The following is a 21,925-nucleotide window of genomic DNA, read 5'->3' as shown; positions in this document are numbered from 1 at the left end:
CAAATGATCAATGATATAATAGGTAGATGCCACTGTTACTCTACTACTGCTGCTGCTGCCATCATTATTAATGCCCCAGAATTGGGGAACCCACTCCCTCAGAAGGCAACTCATTCCACACCCAGGCATGTTGTGGAATCACTTAATATTTTTCTTAGTCAACATATGAATATGTGGTTTTATTTTCCAAGTAACTTCTAGATTTCAATTAGAGTTTTATAAATATATTTTCATGTAACTCAAGTAGTAAAAGACCATAATTTTTGATGCAGAAAGGCTCAAGCCCAAATCTTGGTGCTGACTGCTACTAGCTGTGCCATCTTGGCAAGTTACTCTATCTCTTTTTGCCACAATCACTAATTCATAAAATAGGGGAAAAAGGGGCCTTTCTGACCAGCCTATAATATGGCTCAAATAAAGTAATCTACACCATGCTTAGCAAAATGTCTAGAAAACAGTAGGTGCTTACCAGGAACAAATACAATCTTAACTTAGTAGATATTGACAGTAATTTGGGGAGGTTTGGAGGAGGGAAGAGAACAGGCCAGCGTTCAACTTCTCCTAGTAGATAAATTGGGTCACCAACCGTTAACTCAGTCAACCTATGCACAAATGTCCTCCTCCAGAGCCCAGTTTTAGTTCCCCTCTGCAGCCACACACTAATGCAATCCCTGCCCCAAAGGGCACCCTTCAAGAATGACTACTTGAAGAGGGAAGAAGTATACACACACCTGGCTACACACAACTTACTGAAACACTGAATTAAATTTTCCACATTTTTGGAGGTGCCCTTCCTCATTCACTGACACAACAGTAAAACTTAAACTGTAAAAATGTCCTCCTTCTCCTTACTCACTACCAGTACATTTAAAATAAAGATTACTGAAGAGATTTCCTGTTATGGAAATAACAGTATAGATGCAAGGATATCTCCCCTTAAAAAAACAAGGGAGGAGCAAGAACCCACTTTCTTCCTATTCTGCCTCTCTTTTCTGTGCTTTACTTTCAATACTTTATTTATATTGTCCTCTCTGGATAATGATCATCTCAGAGGGCCGACATTCACCCAGAACAGCTGCAACAGTTCATTACGCCTGTTGTCCTAGCCTTTAGAACAATCGATAAACCTGAATGAAGAGTAATGGTTATTATAAAGCCAAACACAGGTTGATGATCTTTCCTTAGTGATATTAAATGTGTCTATTGCTTCCTGCATATGTGCCTGCTGCCTTGCTGCATTCAGCTGCTCTCCTTTCCTGGAAGAACTCAAGAGCCCTCCCCTACCTTTGTCTCAAGCATATCCTATCCTGAACAATTCCATGATAATGAGTCGCTTCCACACCATATTAACTGGTTTTATTTTTATCTCTAAGACAGGCTGCTGACCCATGAATTATGCCTGATATTTCATGATTTAACCACTGCTTTTAGTTATTCACAATCAAATACACTTAACTCTCTTTTCTTTTTAATCTACTTCCAAAAGGCTTATGGTATCTCTTCATTACTGGCCCACTATTTATACTCCTGAGTGTAACAGCTTATATTTTAATCTCACTCCAGTATAATCAGGAGCAGAAATGTTTTTTCCCTTAATTGTTCACATGTTCAGACACTAGGCCTTTCAATCATGAAATATCTACTTGGTATCAAATTAATATGAAACTAACCTGGGGTAGAGGTAAGACCATAAATGGAGTAGAGAATAAGTACATAGATTTTGGAATCAGAAATATATGGACTCAAATTCTGGCTCTGCCATTTCCTAGCCATGTGACAATAGAGAAGTCAAGTTCCTTGAGCCCCAGGTTCCTTGTATATAAAATGAGGCTGATTGTATCTACCTTCTCAGATTGTTGTAGTTTATAAAAATGCGTGCACATGAATCACTTCATATTTTTCATATTCACCATATGAAAATGTGATTTTATTTTCCAAGTTACTTCTAGATTTCAATTAGAGTGTTGTAAATATGTTTTCATGTAACTCATTTGCTTCAGGTCAAATTCCCTCAAAGATTTTTCATATTAACCAAACTATGATATACTTTCTATTTATTGTAGTGTATAATCCCAAACTTCAAGTTGAACGTACTTAACCTATTTCTTTCATGCACTATGAATAAAGTTTGAATTCAGTCCCCCATGATCTGATTCATAAACAAATGTACTGAAATCTTTCAGAACCCACAACCTTTAGACTTTTTGTTTTACTTTTCTTAATGTTATAAGCAAAATAACATGGAATCTGCAAGAAATGTCTTAGCTCTGCCTCTGAAAAACTATGTGATCATGAACATGGCATTTAATCCCTCTGAGCCTCAGTTTCCTCAACTTTAAAATGGGCTTGATAAAATTTGCTTCACTATTTCACTTATTTCTTTTGAGATGAGGTTTTACACATATGGAAGTGCTTTGTAAAATACTAGAAACTAACAAGAAGATACCATTATTCTTTTTTGGAGATTTTTGCTGTTTTCTTCTTGATTACTCTCTTTAATTTCAGTGGCAAATAAATGCACATTTTTCCTAAAAATATTCCTAAAGAGTGTATATGTTTGGAATTGACATGAAAGTTCACTGTAGGAAACAGATTAATTTGAAAAGCTCCAGACATTTTTTGATTCCCTATCTTGATGATTCTCATTTGATTGATTTTATTTTTCTTGGTGAGTTAATCACATAATTGCAAAGCAGTAGATTATTTTATGCAAGAAGATTGTTCTACAAATTAGGTCACTGTCATTTATCATTACCATTTCTTTTCAAAACATATCAAATCTTGCGATCTGTTAATACCACGTCAGTGTATATAATTTTATTTCACTTACATGAACATTATGCATAATTGCAAAGACCGAATCAGGAAATAAATTTTAAAATTCTTTGTAAAGTACAACCATGCATATTTACAATGATCAAGGCCAGTAAAGCAACAACCAAAAAAAAAAAAAAAAAAAAAATGCTAACTTTAGAGTTCTCCAGAGAAGAGGAAAATAGACTTAATTAAGAGTCATGCCTTTCTAATAAGTTGGGACTTTATATTACCTTTTCCTGCCATTATTTCATATTTGCTGACCTTATCTTCAAATTGGGATGTGAATATAAGCTGTTTTATTAGAAACTGTTTCTCATACATTCCTATATGCTCTAGCCCCTCCTCCCCTTCCAAGCCCATCAAGTGCATAAACAAACCTGATTGATTCTGAAGAGGTAGGATCCTGTTCATAAAACATAAATACTAATTCAGGGGAAATTTTAAGATAAACCTAAATATATGGATGTATTTCCGTTTTAGGAACCTCTATGTGCTCCCACATCCCTAACACCTCCCCTCCCCCCAAAAAAGCTATGGACAAAGGGAAAATGAATAACAAGCTTGTACTGTAATTATAGATGAGGACCAATTGGTACTTTTGTAATTACTAGGCTCTAAACATGCCAGATTAAGTCCCTTCCCAAACAGCTTTTCTCTCTAAAACCACCAGAAGGCATATAAGGATATGGCTATTAAAGCAGAGAATATACAAAGGCTGGGTGAATTCACAAACCAAGAAACACTCAGTGCTCCTACAATAATTACCTTTGTGTACCGCTAAAGCTCAAAGGGATCCTGGGAACATTCTACCCAACTCCCACTTTATGGGAGCAAACAGAGGCCAGGGCAAATAAAATGACTTTTCTAGATCAAACAGCTGCCTCTTCCTATCAATGCTGGATAGGTTTTTTCTCTTCCTGTCTCTATGAATGTCAGCTAATAATATACCTGACTTGTAGACTACCTAAAATTAAGGGTTTGAGTAATAACTGAGAAAATTCCACTAAGAATCAACAAAATTCTCTCTCAGTTTATAACACATTCTATGTAAAATAGGGATTTAAATCTTGCCCAGAATTCCTGTATTTGAATTGTGAGGGAAGGACATGAATGGGCAAAAATTTACAAAAGTATCCAACACATTGCTGTGGTGACACTAAAAAATGGACAGATTTTTCTATTAATTTAAAGGATTCACTGGATTTGGGAAGGCCTATTAAATACATAATAAGGATGCAGTATTTAAGGGACAATAAAAACAGAATTTCATGAGAACAAAAAATTCAGGGAAACACCCATAGCACAGAAAACATGTTACATCAAAATGGATACTTAAAAACAATTGTGAGGATACATACATGTATATGGTTATAGTCAACTAATGATCATGAAAAAATCCACATCCAGAGAAGTTTTAAAAAGAAAAAGAAACTCATTGAAATTAGTTCATAAATATATGTGAGACAGACACATAAATACAGATAAATAGTTAGGTTCAAAGAATAATGATTTCAATCCCCTGGCATTAATTTTAACTGAAGACACCAAAATCAAAACTGTTTTAATATATGAAATACCTCATTCCTGCTTATTTCAAATCATACTGAAAATAAAATGTATGAAGCTAGCTAGTGATGTCCCAGATTGTATAATCCTACAAAAGATATTAACAGGAGCTCTAAAAATCTAATTAAATTTTAGAGTGTTAGTAATATCACCATAAGGCCAATGTAAGCTATTATCCACATTAATAAAAATTAAATTCAGACTATATCCATATCTGGGTAATAATATACTTGGTTTCAAGGTCACTTTTATTTCATTACTTAAGAATATTTCTTCTCTATTGTCATAAATATAGTTGATTAATCATGAAAGGGAAAATCAAATCTCTTCTCTTGTAGCCCCACATTCGTCTTTCAGGCCATTGAAAAGTGATTAAGCAGCCCTTTCCTAATTTAGACGTCAGAGTTAACAATCCCAGCCTTCTCCACCTTCCTTACCTGCTCTTCCTACAGCAGGACTGCTTCTGAAATCTCTTTCCTTATCTTTCTCTGACAACTTGAGTGGTGGCCTCACCTTATGTTTCTAGCCTCCATAGGGTGAGCAGCTCTCTGTCCTCCAACTGGTTAGAGGATAGAACGTTCTTGGCTTTAGGTCAATTCAAGGAAGCTAAGGATGCATTATAGGCTGAATTGTGTCCCCCAAAGAGGTATGTTCAAGTTTTAACCCTTGGTCCATGGTGACCTAATGTGGAATAGGGTCTTTGAAGATGTGATTAGATAAAATGAAGCCAATTTGGATGGGAGTGTGGCTGGTGGTTCTTATGAGAGGAGGGAAATTTGGACATGGAGATGGACAGGCAGAGGGATTCTACTCCACAGGTTTTAGGGGGAACATGGCCCTGACACCACCTTGATTTCAGATTTCTAACTGTTACAACTGTGAGACAATAAATCTACCTTGTGTTAAGCCACCAAGTTTGCGGAACTTTGTGATGGAAGCCCTAGGAAACTAAGAAAGATAGGGTAGGAAGCCCATGGCCTTTGGTCCAAGCCAATTTCACTGATCCTGTTTTTTTTTTTTTTTTTTTGAGTTATTAAAACTCCATTAATAAAATCCTGAGTTGCATTCAGCTCCTTAGTTCTCTTTTTCAAATGGTAAGAACGTGTGCAGGAGGTACAGTGTAATGGAAAGGACCTTCATACCTCCAAGGAATTCCACAGCAAAATCACCACATTAAATCTGCCACCATACTATAATTGTATTGTGCAATGTCAAGAATCAATGTTAAACTCCCAAAACATAAAGAAAGATACCTACATAAACATATCTCCTCCATCCCCTTTTCTCCCCCTCATACTTATCTGGTATCTTGACATATGGAAAAATACACGTTATTTAAAATTGATTATAGAGACAACGCCTGGAAACAAATTCAGTTTTTCTAACTTGTATTTTAAGAACTCAGGTGTTTCCTTTGTTCTTTTTTTCTTCTACATTCTACTCTATATAATGGTTTCTCTTTCTATCATTTGGTCTCAGATAGTAGCTGCTCCTGGTTTTTCTCCCTCTGCTTGATCTCTGGGCTTGTTGCTTTTCCCCTTTAAGTCAGCTCATTCTCTATTCCCTGTTCCCTTTAGATTGAACTGCCTATCCTCAGTCACTGAAACTATGTTTCAAATACTGATTCTGAAAATGACAATGCCCATCCAAATTATATTATCCCTCTTTGAAACCCAAAACGTCCCCTAAACATTACCCAACTTAGGAAAAAGTATTAATGCTCTAGGTTTTCCTTAGTTCCCAGAACCACCATTTGACCAGGGTTACTATCTAATATGTATTTAATATGTATTTAATAATATGTATTTAATAATATGTATTTAATATGTATTTAATATGTATTTAATAATAGTAATATGTATTGCCTTAAAACTGTGACTTTTTACATGACAATGGACATTCAAGTGACAACCCAAAACAAAAATAAAAACCAGGAACATGAGAACATGGGGTTAGGATAGAAATTTCGTGTGAAAGCATCCAGAGATAGGAATGCACCCTTGCATGGATTTATGATATTTATTATATTTATGATAAAAAAGGACCTCTTATTTATATTTATACGTGAATTCCTATTCACATATTGCTTTCATATACATTCTCTTTTATTCTGTACACCAAACACAAATTAGATTTGATCACTCTCAGTTAATGGGTGAGCACATCTGGGCTACTAGAGAACCAGAGAAGACTTAACAGAGGAAGTAATATATTCTATATCTTCTCATAGTTTGTGCTCAGTAATGTTAGTGGAATGGTTAATTGTGATACAGCAGGAAGGAGTACAAATAAATAGAGAAATATATGTGTTGTCTGCCCAGTTTCTCTTCAGAGAACCATCTTTCCCAGCTCATGAAACTCGGGGAGAGGAAGGGCTGTCTAATTAAGAAGCCCAGTCACATGAACCAGATTAGTCACTATTTCATGCCCTATTCAATCCTTCAGAGGCCTTTTGTGGTGTTTAATTTGGATCCTTCTGAGAAATGGGGTTATTTTCAAGTTCATTTGAATTGGGTTTCTATAATATGCAACAGAATAGCACTAACTTTGCATATAACCCCTTTTCACTCCATCAGCAGAGAACAGTGTCCCAGGCTGGGTTTCTTTTCACTTCTACATGTATACTCATTTGTTTTCCTACTCTTGAAAGATACATATACTTAGCATTGTAAGTCAACACCCTGGTTCATGACTGTTCCCTGGTTACCCAATTTCTGATTAGTGGCATTTCCTATTGACCGTTAAAATATTTGTCTCAGACTTGCGACCTACTCCTTTTACATGCTCCTGAGCTTTTAGCTTATTACCTGGATTCCACTCCCTGCTCTGAGCTTTGCTGTGCTCATCTCATCCTAGGGGACCGCCGGGACATCTGACCATCTTACTCTGTGCAGATATCTCAGCAGGCACACTCTTCCTGCATTTTCATGCAAGAGTTCCTTTCAGGTATTTATTTTAGGGGAAGTATATCACAATGGTTAAGGGCATTTGCTTTCATATCTGACAGGTCTGGATCCAAGTCCTGATTCCACCACTTATGAACTAAGTATTCTTCAGCAAGCATCTCATCCATGCCAAGCCTTAAAATCAGGATAATAATAGTATCTACACTTAACTGGGATCTTGAGGGACCGAAAGGGCTAATGCAGGTGAAGTACTTATGACAGTACCTGAGACTTAAGTGCTTGATAAATTTATCCAAAAATATTTATTGACTATAGAGATACTGAATATAGTGAGATTCTCTCTCCTGTATTCTCCTAGATGTCGTTATAAAGATAAAAAAACAAAGTATTTGTTCTTGTGGATCTTACAGTATAATAGTAGAGGACAGACAATAAACAAGCAAACAAATGAATATATAATACAAACATATGAATATACTATATTTAAATATTAGAAGTTAATTGTAAACACTGAGAGGCTATTTGAGGAACTACTACTTTTGCCACACTGATGTAAACTTAATGAATGAAAGAGAATAATGATTATAAGTTGATTACACCACTAAAATCTTAAAGACATGAGATGATTAGAATACACCAAAATTCATAATTGACAAGCAACATTTTAACTCACCAGGTATGTACTGAGAATATGACACTTCAAGGCAGTATGCTTAGTATCCTAGAAGACAGGAAGGTAGGGGTGTTGAGGTAAGATACACCTACAAACAACTAATAAGGAAATAAATGTGAAATGTAAATCTATTTGGTGGTGGTAAAGGGAATGGGTTCAGGAATCATGACAAACTAATGTGTTAACTGGAAAGCAAGCAAGCAAGAGTTACGATCACAGAAGCAATTATGGAAGGATGATAGGTGCATGTAGCATCAATAATTTTTTCTTGACTGAAAAGATAAGTAAGATGAAAATATGTCTTTGGTCATATAAGCAAAGTTAAGAAATGTGTGCTTCCTATGGTAGCCAGTGGAAAGCCACAGACAAGATTCAGCCTGTGTTACAGAAAGGCCCTGATACAGGAAATGAACTTTAGGTAACAAGAAACTAAATGCAGAGAAAACAATGAGAAGGTGACTGCAATGACCCAGGAGATAAATTATGGGGTCCTAAACCATGTCAATGACAGTAGTAGTACAGAACAGAGAATAGATTGAAGAGACAGATACTTTGCAAACTTCTTCTTAGGATTTAAACAGTTTCCAAGTTATTGGAAATTGAACAACATAATGGTTTTTAACTTTTAAAAAATGCACAACAGCTGCAATAAATTGAAATTCAGAATAGGATACAATGATTTTTTCAGGAAGCAATTTAAATGTATAACTTCCTTACATATATGTGGATATATAACTCCATACATGCATTTAAACATGCACTGATAAAATACAAACACACACACACACACACACACACACACACAAATACTGAAACATAAAGAACAAATAGCAAGGATATAATCACCAATGTTTTGCAAACATGATTGTGCTGTTATAGAAAGATATGTGGCTTTCACTGCAGTACTTCAATTCTCCTACTCTGCTGAATAACAGGCACCTAGTATGCACATACAGAGACAAGTGTTCTTTCTGTGGTTTGATACTCTATGAAGTGCCAGCTTCCCATGCGTTGTTAAAAAAGCTGTAAAGTGTTCTTTAAATATTACTGTCTCTTCCAGATAAAACTACATTTACGATATAGAAGCTGGCCATGTCTCTGCTTAAGATAAAAATATCATTAACACATGCCATCATTTAATTGCACCTGCCATTCCTTTTTTTTTTTTGTGATTGTTCACATACCATACAATTATCCAAAGATCCAAAGTGTACAATCAATTGTCCTCAGTACCATCATACAGCTGTGCATCCATCACAATTTTTGTTCAATTTTTAGAACATTTTCTTACTCCAGAAAAGAAATAAAGACAAAGAAGAAAAAAAAAAAAAAAAAAAGGAAACTCACATCCTCCCACATCTCTAACCAAACCCCCTCCATTGTTGACTCATAGTATTGGTGTCATACATTTGTTACTGTTTATGAAAGAATGTTGAAATACTACTAACTGTAGTATATAGTTTGCAATAGGTATATTTTTTCCCATATACCCCTCTATTAATAACTTCTAATTGTAGTGTCATACATGTGTTCTTGTTCATGAAAGAGATTTCTAATATTTGTACAGTTAATCTCGGACATTGCCCACCACAAGGTTTACTGTTTTATACATTCTCATCTTGCAACCTCCAACTTTCTTTCTGGTGACAAAAATGACTCTGAACTTCCCCTTTACACCACATGCACACACCATTCATCACTGTTAGTTATTCTCACAACATTCTACCATCACCTCTGTTCATTTCCAAATATTTAAGTTCATCCTAGTTCAATGTTCTGCTCATACTAAGCAATCGCTCCCCATTCTTTAGCCTCGTTCTACGTCTTGGTAATTTATAGTTCATGTCTATGAGTTTACATATTATAATTAGTTCCTATCAGTGAGATCCTGTAATATTTGTCCTTACGTGTCTGGCTTATTTCACTCAGTATATTGCCCTCAACATTTCATCATTAACCCACTTTTTTTAAGATGATTTTGTTCACGCCCCATGCATTCCATCTTAAATAAACAATCGATGGTTCCCTGTATAGTCACATATTTACGTATTCACCACCCTCACCACTAAGGACATTTCTTCCACAAAGCAGGAGGAAGAGTCAAAGAAGGTAGAAAGGCAAAAGAAAAAGAAAAAAGAAAGGGATAAACAAACAAACAAACAAAAACATGACAGCTACAAAGCAGCAAAAGGAAAGATGACCTTAGATCAAAGTAGAATAAAGAGTCAGACAACACCACCAATGGCAAGAGTCTCACACCCCTCCAACTATGCCCCCCTCTTATCTGCATTTACCTTGGTAAATTGCCTTTGTTACATTCAAGGAAGCATAACACAATGATTCTGTTAATTATAGTCTCTAGTTTATGTTGATTGTATTTTTCCCTCAGTACCTCCCTATTCTTAACACCTTGCAAGGTTGACATTCGTTTGCTCTCCCTTGTGAAAAAAACATATTTGTACATTTTATCACAATTGTTGAACACTCTAGGTTTCACTGAGTCATACAGTCCCAGTCTTTATCTTTCCTCTTTTCTTCTGGTGTCCCACATGCTCCTCACCTTCCTCTTTCAACCACATTCATAGTTATCTTTGTTCAGTGTACTTACATTGCTGTGCTACCATCACCCAAAATTGTGTTCCAAACCACACACTCCTGTCTTTTCCTATCAGTCTGTAGTGCTCCCTTTAGTATTTTCTGTAGGGCAGGTATCTTGTTCACAAACTCTCTCATTGTCTGTTTGTCAGAGAATATTTTGAACTCTCCCTCATATTTGACGACAGTTTTGCTGGATATAGGATTCTTGGTTGGCGGTTTTTCTCTTTCAGTATCTTAAACATATCACACCACTTCCTTTTTGTCTCCATGGTTTCTCTGAGAGATCTGCACATAGTCTTACTGAGCTTCCTTTGTATGTGATGGATTGCTTTTCTCTTGCTGCTTTCAGGATTCTCTCTTTGTCTTTGATGTTTGATAATCTGATTTTTAAGGTTCTTGGTGTAGGCCTATTCAGATCTATTCTGTTTGGAGTACGCTGCGCTTCTTGGATCTGTAATTTTATGTCTTTCGTAAGAGATGGGAAATTTTCATTGATTATTTCCTCTATTATTGCTTCTGCTCCTTTTCCCTTCTCTTCTCCTTCTGGGACACCAATGATATGTACATTCTTATATTTCATTTTGTCCTTAAGTTCCTGGAGATGTTGCTTATATTTTTCTGTTCTTTTCTCTATTTGTGCTTTTGTGTGTAGGCTTTCAGGTGCCTTGTTCTCCGGTTCCTGTGTGTTTTCTTCTGCCTCTTGAGATCTGCTGTTGTATGTTTCCATTGTGTTTTTCATCTCTTGTGTTGTGCCTTTCATTTCTATAGATTCTGACAGTTGTCTTTTCGAACTTTCGATTTCTGCCTTATGCATGCTCAGTGTTTTCTTTACAGCCTCTATCTCTTTTGCCATATATTCTCTAAACTTTTTGAACTGATTTAGCATTAGTTGTTTAAATTCTTGTATCTCAGTTGAAGCGCAAGTTTGTTCCTTTGACTGGGCCATAACTTCGTTTTTCTTAGTGTAGGTTGTAGTTTTCTGTTGTCTGAGCATCTGACCTCCTTGGCCACCCCAATCAGGTTTTCCCAGATGAGAGCAGGCTCAGATCCCAGAAAGAGGAAATATTCAGTATCTGGTTTCCCTGATGGTGTGTCTTAGAGGATAGACACACCCTGTGCTTTTCTGCCCAGCAGGTGGCGCCTGTCAGCCTGTCACGGGCTGGTGTAAGGGAGTGTGGCCTGTGGCTCTCCTCCCCCAGGCTCTGGGGTCTTGCTCTGAATGGAAGATGGGTAGTAGAGCTGGGCCGGGACCTCTTTTCTCTTGGGAAGATATGCCCCCTAGAGAGAGGTCATTTGCACATAAATACATTCTTTGTTTCTCTGACTCTGCTATCTTCACCCTTGTCTGGGTCAGAGTGCTGCGAGTTTAAAATGGCTGAGGCTTTCTCTGTTGCAGAGCACTGTGAGCTGAAAATGGTTGAGGCTTTCTCCACTGAGCTGCCCAGGTTGACAGAGAGAGAAAGGGACAGAAAGCACCTTTTCAGGGTCAGTCTTCAGTGCCCAGATTCACCTGTCGGCCAGAGATAGCACCTGATCCTCTGGGCTCCCTGTCCCAAGACAGAGACATCCCCCAACTCTCCAAGGTCAGTCGTCTCCAAAAACCTCTGTCTGCTTCTTGGGGATTCACAGTCTGTACCGAGTGGTTAACTTAAACCCCAGTTGGAGCTGGGCTGAGGTATATTCGCTTGTTTAGAGAGTGCTGCTCTCTAGCACTGCAAGGCTTCCATGAGGGAGGGACTCTCGGCTCTTGGCTTGGGTCTCCTTTCTTTTTTTTTTGTTTTGTTTTTTGGACTCAATTTAGTTTATTTGGACCAAAATTATTGTGCTTTTGAGGGAAAAACTGGTAAAAGAGGTAAATCTTTGTAGAAGATTATTTTACTGTTAGGACAAAATTATATACAGATGAGAGAGAGGGGAGGGGAGAGGAACTGTGGGAAATTGTGACTACTGGTCTATCTTCGCTGTGAAATAAGTAAAGCTGTCTGTTAAGAATGAGAAGGACCAGTGTGGATGAGGGATCGGGTCTGCAGTTTTTAATTACAGACTTTATGCTTGGGCATTCCTCCCAATTCAGGTTGGTGTATGATGAGTGGATGGTCATGTTTGTATCCCTGCAGTTATTCCAGGTTATTTACTTGTTGTTCCCATTGTTTATTAATTGTTCCAGGGGGACTAACTAGCTTTCACTCCTCTCTATGTTGTCACCTTAGCTCCTCTCTATTTGCTTTTATAATTTGTAGTGTTCTCTTTAAGGTCTAGCCCAGTGCTGTGCACCACATCTGCATTTGATAAATGCTTGTTGAGTGACTAACTGATTGATTTATATGCCTGCTTTTGCCTGTGTTTGCTAGAGACAGAATAGCCCTGCCATTACTTTCAAGGTCTTCAGTATAGCCTCATAAATGCCACCAGCAGTGGCTTACTCATATTATAACTATGCATTAGTGTCCATGTGGTAGAAAACACACTAAGTTATAGCTTGTTTACACATTAAAAGAAGACTCTGGAGCTAGACTTTCTGGGTTTGAATACTAGTTCTACAGAGCTAGATATCACAGGCAAGTTATTAAAACACATTGCTTAAATTTTCCTTTTTTCAAAGGAGATATGGTAATTATACATGATAATTATATATCTAGCATTCAAATAATGATATGTAATATATACATTATGTGTTTAAACATATATTTATATGGAGAGAGAAAGAGAGAGAGTTATCAGTGCCTGTTACATAGTAACTGCTAAATCATTTTTTCTATTTTCATTACTTCTACTTTATTATTTCAAACTGTTATTACTACAATTTTTCTGTGTGATATTTTGCAAGTCTAAGACACTATGACATCATTTTCCATATAAAAAAGAAATATATCAATATTTGAGGTTTATTGCTCCAGGATTTTTTTCTCCAGGTTAACTTGCAAAGGTTGGGTAACACTGGTATTGGCAATAATTAGAGAAGTATGAGCTAGAAATACGGATTCCCAGCTAAGAAGAGAAAAGGCATGAGGACCAAGAGTTCTATAAAGAACAATGATGTTAACAAACAGTGATACGAGCAAAGTGATATAAGATTCAGTGTAGGGGGCTTACTCAGCCTCATGTATTTGGTGGTGGTAAAGGGAATGGATTCAGGAATCATGTGGAACTGGTGTAAATCTCAAGTCTACCTCCTGCTAGATACAGATCCTACTTAATGCCTCTGGTCTTCAGCACTGCGGTAGTATAGTACTTCACAGAAGTCAGAGTGCCAGTGGATTCTTTACTCACCAGTTGTGTCATCCTGAGCATGTTCCTTAACCTCTCAGTGTTGATTTCTGACATTTGTAAAATGATGCTAACAGTACCTAAGGCACTGGGCTGTGATGAGGATTAAATAAGCAAACAGAAGTAAAGATACTTACTTACAACCATAATTGATACATTACAAAAACTCAAATGCACCTTGTGGTTGATATTAAAATCGGACTCTTCCTGACCTGAAGTTTTGACTGGGGCTCCCACATTAAAAATAACAGAAAGAAATAGCTACATTCTAAAACCAGGTGCTGGATCATTCCTGAAGGACTGGGAAATGAGAAAGATGAAAACAGTTCTGTTGCTATTGGCCAAATTGTTCAGAATGGCTTTTATGTGGATTTCCTCATGGAGAGTCTGTATTCACACTCTCGTCCCTCCCTATGCCTTGGATAAAAGGAGTGCTTATCCCACTTGTGATGTGTGATGTTTAATTTTATGTGTCCACTTGGCTAGGTGATGGTGTCCAGTCATTTGGTCAAGCACTAGCCTGCCTATTACTTAATCAATAATCAACAAAGGAGCTTGTCCTCAGTAATGTGAGGAGTACCCTCATCCAGCCATTTGGATGTCTTAAAGAAGCCAGGCCTGAGGATTTCAGTGGTCTGAAGCAGAATTTCTGCCTCAACTTGAGCACTGGCTCATGCCAGAATTTCTAGCCAGCCAGCTTCCCCTGGCTATTTGGACTAAGGTTTCAGCACCACCTTTATCAGCATTCCCAGCTTGCAGCCTGCCCTACAGATTTTGAACTTGCCAGCCCCATGGTTATATGTGAGTCAACTACTTATAATACATCTCTTGGTATGTATGTGCATGTACACACACATACATATATCAAGGAAACCCTGACTAATATGCATTTACTTCTTTGAGTCTCAAGTTTTCATCTGTTAAACAGGATGAAACATTAGCATTGCTGTTTGACTGTTCTTCCTCTGGATATCCCTTGCTTATCTAATATACCCCAATTTACTAAAAAAAGGGGGGGGGACTAGAAAAAAAGAAAGATCACACTTCTTTCATTAATCCAGTAGGTCCAATTTAACTTGACTCTTTCCAAGAGTTTTAGACAAGAGTTTCCTCAGCCTGTCTTTGCCCCTCAAGACACAGTTAGCCTTGTCATTTTCAGAGCAAAAAATGATGAGGGCTCAATCCACAAGATGCTGATGGCATGAAGCAAAACATATGCTGATATGACTACTCCTCTTAAGTATCAAACCTAGGTAAACTAAGTGTGTTTATTTATAGGAGGAGGTATTTCACACTGAGAGGGACAAGCTCCAAATCAGATTCTGAATTGAATTCGCTCGGGGAGTACAGGTGAAAGTATGAATGAGCTGGAGGATAATGTATTGGAAGATGAAAGTTTACTGAATTTGAGTGAAAGGAATTAGGGAGAAAAATGAGAAAATAATTGGTATGAATAAAACCAGCCCTTTTAGAAAGATGTCATGTACATGGAACAGCGACAAAACTCCCTAAAGCTCTGGAGGCTACGGAAGGGACAACCACATTCTGCATTCAAGTCACATTAACATCACATTTGTTTATCTTTGCATCAGTGTTGCATAGCTTGTTTTAACATATGGATAGCAGTCTAGTTGGGTACACTAAATACAAACAGGTGAAAAAGCACAGGAAAAAAAGACCTTCCATGATAAAATGTGTCCCCCTACCATAGCTAATGGCCTCTTCCCTCTAGTCTCTCCAAGGTCACAGGGTATTTGAGATTGTATCTCTAAGTTAGAAAACTAGGTAATAACAGATTTAAGAGGGCAACAAAGATCTGAGTAGGAGATAAAATTTTCATTCATTCATCCATGCCTTCCAGTCCTTGAACTGCTAAGTTGCTAAGTGTCTCTACAGAGTAGGGTCTCTCTGGGTCACTATGGGAGTTAGAATGTAGAGCAGGTGATAGTCACTGCCCTCAAGGATCTTACAACTCAGATGAGGGAGACACATGTAAACAATCGAGGTTAACCCAAGTTTCTGTGCAAAGCGTTAAAATGGTATTTGGGGTATCCCTGAGTTTGAGTAGAGGAGGAAGTGTTGGGGAGAGATGAGTTTTGGAAGTTCTAGTCAGATATGCTGCCTGGCAAATGTATGTAGCAGGAAGAAAGGTGTCAGTGTTAAGACAAATAGGATCAGGGAACAAAGATTCAATATTAGAGTCACTGAAAAAAACTGCAACCGAGACTTAGGCAATTTTTATTCATGAAGAATCTATTAACATTGATGGTAACATAAAGTCCTTTTTTGGGCTTCTATTTGAAAGCCTAGGCTTAATTTTCAGAGAAAATTCAAGCAGAGTAAATAGAACTATAAAATCACAAGAACACACCTCCTATTTATCTATGTATAAGAAAAATTTCAGGCATAAAACATTTATTTCTTCTGACAAAAATAGTCTATGGATTTGCATTTTGTAAAAGAGGACTATTTAGGTAACATTTATGTTTTGTAACATATTTTAATTTTGAGCATATGACCTGTTGACCTGATACTTTACACAGCCCCCTTCCCCTTCTTCCTTACCAATCCATACCTAACATTCCTGCACTTTTGAAATTCAAATTTAGTATCTTTAAATCATATGGATATCTAAATTACTTCAAATGAACTAGTAAAACATTCCTCAGATGTTAGAAATAAGTTCCAAATTTCACTTTTTAAAATCTGTTTCCCAAGTATAGACAATCATTACAGATTTTTTTTTTTAATGTTACTCTCATCCTGATTTCGCCTCCATTTTCCAGATTTATAAAGAATCACAAATGACCGTCATCTCTATACCATCAAATTGTAGCACCTGGATCTGGTATGACCCAGTTAGAGAGGAATTCCAAGGATGCCTAGGTTCTCCTCTGTGCTGCAGAGAGACTATAAGCCCACAGACACATATCCTGACTAGGTCTTCCTGAAGGGAGATTAACCAGGATATGATTTTCTATCTATTCCATCCCATTATTTTATAAGAGTTGATGTCTGATTTTCTGACCTCTGGGCTACTTGGCATAACATGATCCTTTAGGATTAGTTATCAGATGGCTTCTTCGTTTGCCAGAGCTGCTGTTCCTAAGTACCACAGACTATTGGCTTTAACTACAGGAATTTATTGTCCCACAGTTTTGGAGTTGAGAAGTCCAAAATAAAGGTGTTACCAGGATCATCCTTCTCTGAAGCCTAGAGTTCTGGTGGAGGCTTGTCAACAATCTATAACTCAAGCTCTACCTGCATCATGTGGTCATCTCTCTTCCTGTCTGTCTCCACTACTATGTCCAAAATTCCTTTGCTCATGTGGACTCTAATCATCTTGCATTAAGACTGGACCCACCTTAATTAATAACATTTCCAAAGATCCTATTTACAACAGGTTTCCATCCTTGGGATCAGGAATTATGACTTGAATATGTCTTTGTGAGAGGCATGATTAAATCCATAATTGATGGAAGTACAAGTAAGCTTATGTGGACATATAATCATGTTCAAGCTATCAAAACAATCAGATTTTTACCTAGCAAAATGAGGGGAAAGGTCTTGACACTCAAAGCATGGGATGTAGCAGATTCTAATTATCTAGATGTAATAGATTTTAAACTTAGGTTTATCAAGGGATACAAATGCAGTACCAATTAACAATATATTTAACTCTAGTATTAAAAATGCAAACAAAGCAGACTGTTTTCAACTGAATCACTTAAATAAAAAAGTGACAAGGTTTGGTGGGACACTAATTCATTTGAGTGACCGTCCATCTACCCACACACTCACACACACAATTTTTATTAAACGCTAGGATTTGGGAATGCAATGGTAACTGAAGACCCTATCCTCATATGGCAGGCACAGTCCTCAATATGGTATCTGAGATATGAATTAAAATTGTACTGTAGTTTTCCACTGAGCTTAGAAAAATCTGAACTTAGGTCAGCCAATAAGGCTCTATGTGAGCTGGTCCCCATCAGCCTCTCCAATCTCCATTTATATTACATTCCTTCATTCACCACACCCAGATTCACTGGCCATCTCTGCCTTCTTCCAACATAACAATTCAATTTCCCTGCCTTGGGGCTCTAATGCTTACTCCCCCTTCTGCCTGACGAGCTCTTCCTGATGATCTTCATGGAACGGAAAGCTTCTTGTCCTTCATTTCACAGCTCCATATCACCCTCTCCAAGTGGTGTTCCATGAACAACATATCTAATAACTGCCCCCACCTCCTGCTTTATTTTATCTTCCTTGCCTTTTTCTTTACCTGACCTTACAATACCCCTTGTTTAACTTTTTACTCTTTTACTAGAACATAAGCTCCAGGAGGCAGGGGTTTTTAACCATTTTATTCATCAGCATGCTCACTGAGGTAACAGTGCCTGGTATAAAGTAGTCATCTGAAAAATATTTGATGAAAAATTTTAAAAAAAGAACTCACATGTGTGTGTGTGTGTGTGTGGTGCGCACACATGTGGGTGTGTAATTGCAATGCCATGAAGGAAAGATAAATGGCCCTACAGAAGTATAAAATAAGGTGACTGGCACTATCCTGGAAGAGTTTAAGAAAGGTTTCCTGAGGAAATGATATTCAAACTTAATCAAACATTTACTAAACTATGTAAATCAATATGGTTCCCCATAGCCTAAATCCTAGTAGGAAACAAGATAAGCTACAAATGAACCAACTGATACACAAACTAAAATGATTAGTGAAATTAAAAGTGACTGCCTTATGTAACTGAATACGAAGAAAACATGAATGTGGACAACTTCCAGGATGAGCAGTCGCTCTTTGTGCCTCTACCACAGGCATGCTGGGCTCGATCACTGCCTGAAGACAGAGGACAGGTCTCCAGGAAATCAGACACTCAGCCTTGGTAAGATGGTTAGGCAAGCACTGAAACACTTATTTAAAACCGAGCTCAGAGTTTTATGACTGAAATTACTTTGGAATGATACCAAATGGACAGAAATATTCCTTCTTATTGTATTATTGATGATTTGTATGGAAACCCAATTCTGACTGTAAAAGAAGCTGCTAGACCCTTAAGAAACAATACTAAAATGGTACTAAAAGGGCAATCACCCTTGAGGTTAATGGGGGAGAAAGGCACTGGCAGAAAAGGATGGGTGGCTAAGTGTGAGGAAAGACTGGAAGGAAACTCAGGTGACCTGCAGAAATCTAGTGGTCTTGCCTCACAAATGAGACTATAATATTCATTTCCTGCATTATGGCCTACTCAGTGCTAGATGGGACACCAGAAGCCAGAATGGAACCAACTCCTCAATTATAATGAAGAAAGTTTGCTAAAGGAAACTTCCCTGCAATGCTGCCACTGGGCTTCCTCTTAACCCTCCCTCTCTTACATAATTCCCCTAAGTAAACTGCTTTTTTTAAGTAATAAGCTACTACTTTTATGTAGATTACTTCTTACTAAATCATTAAAAAGGGTCACAAGGCTTTTGCACTTTAGGATCTATTTCTTCAGAGATAAAGAAACAGGTACACTTTCCTTAACCATTTCAAAAACATTTGATAATTTAGGATTCACATCAGTTACACCTAGAAGTAAGCTTCTGAATCTTATCTATCACAAGTAGTAATGGATATATCACCATTTATATGTCACCATTTAAACTACCCACATACTTTAAGATCCATGTAATAGAATGAAACTAACCAAGTTGAAAATTGCTAAGTTCTATATTACAGTACATATCCTTTTTCGGACTAAATCACAAAGCTCCTGGAAGAAAATCTGTTTGATATGTGGGCTGAAATTAAATGACAAGATTATGGTAATTCAATATTTAAGGAATGTGAGGTAAAATAATAGAGAGCACAAACAAACAAACAAAAAGCCTTGCAATTCTGCTTCCATTTGAAAATATGTCATGAAATTCAGCAGGATGTTTCATAGGTACCAAGAAAATTCTCAATATTAGCCAGGGCCTGGATTTTCTTTTCATACTTAGAAACAATCCATGTTATCCCTTGGGTTATATCTGCTTAAATACTTATGGTGCACAAGTTATTGAACTTTTTGTTGTTTTTGTTAGTTTTCTGTAGCTCCAGAAAATGTAAACAGTAATTACCAGCTGAATTCCATACTGGATTCTGAGTTAGATATTAAAAAAAGGTATATCTGAGAGAGGAGAACCTAAGATGGTGGCTAGGTGAGATGGAAAAATCACCTCCATGAAAAATACTAGATAAAAACCCGAAGGTGACCCAGAATAGAGGTTTCAGCGATGCACCGGCTGGACAAGGTCTGCTAGAACCACAGGGGCCGTATACTTGGTGAAACCGGGAGTCTGCGTTCTGAAATGAGTGAGTAAGCCGTCTGAAAGACCCAAGACCTGCGGCTGTGCTGCGGTGTGGGTAAACCAGGGGTTGGCATTTGGAGATAGACTGGTTCTTTAAAAAAAAAAAAAAAAAAAACAAGAGGGAAAAACCCAGGAGCGGCTGCAGTTGTGATGGTGGGGACACGGCAGGAGCGGGCTGAGCCAGCCTCTCGGTATCTGGTGTGGAGGATAGCCCACGGCAGATTCCTTCAGGGCCAGGGGAGTGGAGGGGAGAGCCGGATGGAGAAAGAAACCCCGCGGCTAGCAGCTGGCCCCCTGGAGGGCTGGAGACACTCCTGCCCGGTGCCATGCCCACAGCCCAGAGCCGCGCCAGTTGTCCCTGAGCTGTGCGAGGAGGGGGGGAGGGGTTGAGACGCCCCGTTCGGCCATCTTTGCATCAGGCTGAGAGCGCCCCTGCATGGCCTGGCGGCCCAGGGCTTCCCTTGAGGGATGGCGCACACTTGTGACGTAGCATAGCCTTCCCTCAGCAGAGGTCCTGGAAGGTCACAGCTGAGAAGGTGGGCCCACTTGGAAAACCCAGGGACACTACGTCAATGCCGGTGGTTTGTGGGTCAGCGACAGAGAGAGTCTGGAGCAGAACTGAAATGAAGGCTTAGACTCTTGCAGTGGCCTTGAATCTCCGGGAACACCTGGGGGGTTTGAATATTAAAGCTGCCCTGCCTCCCTAACCACCCAGACACATGCCCACATTCAGGGCGGACAGCTCCAGTAACACACCCAAACTTAGTTCACCAACTGAACCCCGCAAGAATCATTTCCCCACACACCACAAGGACGAAGTTGAGGAGAACTGACTTGAGGAGTATAGGTGACGTGCATACGCCATCTGCTGGTTAGTTAAAGAAAGTGTACGCCACCAACCTGTATTTCTGAAAAATTAGATTGGTATTTTTTTTTTACAACTTGAAAGAACCCTATCAAGCATAGCAAATGCCAAGAGGACAAAAACAACAGAAAATCTTAATGCATATGACAAAACCAGATGATATGGAGACCCCAATTCCAAACACCAAATCAAAATATCAGAAGAGACACAGTACTTGGCACAATTAATCAAAGAACTAAAATCGAGGAGTGAAAACATGGCACAGGATATAAAGGAACTACTGAAAACTAACAAAAACAACAAAAAGTTCAATAACTTGTGCACCATAAGTATTTAAGCAGATATAACCCAAGGGATAACATGGATTGTTTGTAAATATGAGAAGAAAATCCAGGCCCTGGCTAATATTGAGAATTTTCTTGGTACCTATGAAACATCCTGCTGAATTTCATGACATATTTTCAAATGGAAGCAGAATTGCCAGGCTTTTTGTTTGTTTGTTTGTGCTCTCTATTATTTTACCTCACATTCCTTAAATATTGAATTACCATGGCACAGGATATAAGGGACATAAAGAAGACCCTAGAAGAGCATAAAGAAGACATTGCAAGAGTAAATAAAAAAAACAGAAGATCTTATGGAAATAAAAGAAACTGTAGGCCAAATTAAAAAGACTCTGGATATTCACAATACAAGATTAGAGGAAGTTGAACAACGACTCAGTGTCCTAGACGTCCACAGAACAGAAAATGAAAGAACAAAAGAAAGAATGGAGAAAAAAAGCGAAAAAATTGAAAAGGATCTCAGGGATATGGTAGATAAAATAAAACGTCCAAACCTGAGACTCATTGGTGCCCCAGAAGGGGAAGAGAATGGTAAAGGTCT

The 21,925-nt window shown here is 37.9% G+C and overlaps 1 protein-coding gene across 5 annotated transcripts in view; it reads right to left on the bottom strand.

The window, feature by feature from the left end:
* Nucleotides 1–21,925, bottom strand: part of CNTN4 (contactin 4) — an 824,548-nt gene that overhangs the window by 587,952 nt on the left and 214,671 nt on the right. The window lies entirely within an intron of this gene.

The sequence above is a fragment of the Choloepus didactylus genome, chromosome 1 (assembly GCF_015220235.1).
Source record: "Choloepus didactylus isolate mChoDid1 chromosome 1, mChoDid1.pri, whole genome shotgun sequence".
Classification (NCBI taxonomy): Eukaryota; Metazoa; Chordata; class Mammalia; order Pilosa; family Megalonychidae; genus Choloepus; species Choloepus didactylus.
Note: the sequence above shows the minus strand (reverse complement) of the source record. Positions and strands in the feature narration are given on the sequence as shown.